The 2871-nt window shown below is 45.2% G+C and overlaps 1 pseudogene; it reads left to right on the top strand.

The window, feature by feature from the left end:
- The first annotated feature begins 480 nt into the window (after positions 1-480).
- LOC143770717 (U2 spliceosomal RNA) lies at positions 481-688 on the top strand (annotated as a pseudogene).
- Positions 689-2871: the final 2183 nt, after the last annotated feature.

Below are 2871 nucleotides of genomic sequence, written 5' to 3'. Positions count from 1 at the left end.
CTTTACGGACTCTTCCCTGGGGTTCATACCATCGGAGCCATCCAGGAGGCTTGGCGCCTTATGAACTTCTTCAATGACGCTATTTGGTTCGCCAGGAACCGGCTCATCTTGAGGAGGGAGAGGATGTCCATCCAGGACTGCCGCAGGCTGATCCACAGCCTGCTCAGAGACTATTCCATCGTCGACAGTCCGGAGTACAAGGATGAGGATGAGGACTAAACCCCTTTTCCTCCCCCTTTTCCCCTTATGTGTCTTGTCTTTCAATAAAGCTTCAGGCCTGTGATCTCCCCCTCCCTACCCCCTTCCCTTATAACAGGTCGTCGTACTGTCGTGTTTAACATGATATTTCTTTCAGCTTGAGTGTTTTTGTGTAGCATAGGAGTTTGATGTATAGGTAGTATGCCGTATTCTTATGCTTTGTACAAAGGATGTAGAATTAAGTGTGTGTAATGGGCTGCGGCACAGGACACGATTGTTAACTTATTTTTTTCGGAATGCAAGATAATAAAAGAGTTAATTAAATAATAAAAAAAAATGTTCTTATCAGTTTAATATCTGATAAGTCCCCTATTTGGGGACCATATATTAAATGGATTTTTAGAACAGGGAGATGGAAAAAGAGCTTGCTCTGTCCACACTCCAAGCATTGACCCGTTATTGCAGTATCTCCGGGAACAGTGCACTCCTTCTCTGATCCGGTTTCTAAAAACAGATTGAATTGAAATCAGCGCAAGTTGTCTTTTAACCCTTTATGTGAATTCTTTTCAGGGTCAAAGAAGCGCATTTCAGATGCCAAATATAGCATGTTGCTCGATTTCACTTGACCATTTGCAACATTTTGTGTGCCTTGCTTTCACCTATGTATGTCAAGCATTGTATTGTATTCAATATGCAATCAATCAATTAATCAATTTGTCTTTACTGGTTGCAACAGGTGTGTTTAACAAAGGCCTAATACAGGCCTACATCTTCAGTGTTGCAAATATACTGTGCCATCTACAAAATTAGGCCCCTACTGCCAGCACTTGGTGCTTAAATTGAAGTATCCAATGAGTAGTTGTGCCATACATACCACATTTGTGACCACATGAATTCTTTTGTAAAACATTGTCTCCCTCTTGTGGGCCACCGACTTTTAAATGCTGTGTATTATATGTATGTATTAATAAGAAAAAGGGAAAATGGTGTCTGTGTAGATCTTGAATATGCTTGTCTTGTCCATCTACACCTATGTGGGTATTCTAATGCTTTTTACCAACCAGGTGCGCTGCCTGCAGTAGATAGAATCTGAGCTCGGAACCCTCACGTGCAGCTATAATGGGCCATTGCCCATTGTCTCCAGAACTCTCACGTGTCACGATGGGCCCTTGGCCTATAAAAGGCAGTGTAATGGCCACCGTCTTCAGTCTGCTGCTGGAGCAGCAGCAGACCACATGGCGGGGTGGGCTGTATGCCCAGCTTCAGGAGTGCTTCGAAGACAACTGCTCGCCTGTCTTTTTTTAATTTCCCTCTCACCTTCCCTCTTTCTCGCACTCGGTTGCACACTTTTGAACAAAAGGGGGATGGAGGGTGTGTTAAAATAGGTGGAGTTATGCAGATTCAAAATGAGTTGCGCACAGTTTGAACACACACACACAGCAGAATTGTCATTGAGAATGCATCCAGAGTTTCTGGAAATGTCTTCCCTGCGGCAATCTTTTCCTCTGTCTCCACAATGGGTGTCAGTTTTAGGCCTTGGTGTGGCAGAAGTGGCAAACCATTTCATGTTATCGCTTCGCGGCCTTTTGGCTAATATCAGGTACACTGACCTTACAGTTGTTGTCTTGGTCTGAGGTGTCTGGGGTACCTGGATTCTTGGCCTTGGGGGATCGCTCTCTCTTATAGAGGGAGCTTCACCTCCTTGCTGCTATCAGCGAGTCAGACTAGTCCCCAGACAACAAAGAGTGATCGCGTCTTGTTTTCAGGGCGACCTGAATTAATAAGGGCGTTTCTTTTGCTGAGCGTTAAATCGCTCAGTGGGCAGTGTAGGTTCTTGGGGTTCCCCCTTCTCGGTCTTGGGACGAGTCTTGCCTTTGGTGGGATTCGGACTCTTGTTACTATTCGGAAGGGGCTTAGTCCCTGAGAGTCGAAAATGCCATTTTCTTTTGGATTTGCAGTGGGGGAGACTCCTCTGTGACAATCCATTAGAATCGTGGTGGATTATTGCCAGCATCATGAAAAGAACTTGCACTATATTGTTAACAAGGTTCTCTTTGGGTTCTTCCTCCTAGAGAGAAACAAAATCCTGTGTCTTTATGACCAGGAGTTCCGTGGACGATATACCATTTAATTTATGGCTAAATCATGCTGTGGAAACATCCATGCAGCATTGTTGGTTGCGGACAAGGACAGTAACATACTGAATGGACTAAGTTTTGACTTCCTGTATGGCGAAGAAGTACCATTGGTGCTCTTCATGTACAGTCCATTTGTCTCCGAGGGCGATATCGAAACCTTTTTGAGACGTTACTGCAGGTCAGTGCGCTTCTCACATGAGATCCTCAACTCCCAATGCTTTTGGAATGGGAAGAGGAAATACCTTGTGAAATGCCATATAGAACGTGGTGGCATTGGGGTTGTATGCCATCCGCCTGCCACTTTCGCGACTGGCAATGTCAGGGGGTTCCTGCGCTACCCAGGAATGCCCTTGCGCAGCTGAAACTGTCAAGAATATGGGCATACACGAGTAAGTTGCGCAAACGCTCATGTAGTCCTCTGTAACAAGTGTGGTAAGAGTGGGCACACCTCCACCATGTGTGACTCTGATATCGTATGCAATCTATGTGGGAAGGCCGGTCACGCCTTTAAAAAGTGTCTGAGCAAAAGGACAAG

This window comes from Ranitomeya variabilis, chromosome 4, assembly GCF_051348905.1.
Source record: "Ranitomeya variabilis isolate aRanVar5 chromosome 4, aRanVar5.hap1, whole genome shotgun sequence".
Classification (NCBI taxonomy): Eukaryota; Metazoa; Chordata; class Amphibia; order Anura; family Dendrobatidae; genus Ranitomeya; species Ranitomeya variabilis.
Note: the sequence above shows the minus strand (reverse complement) of the source record. Positions and strands in the feature narration are given on the sequence as shown.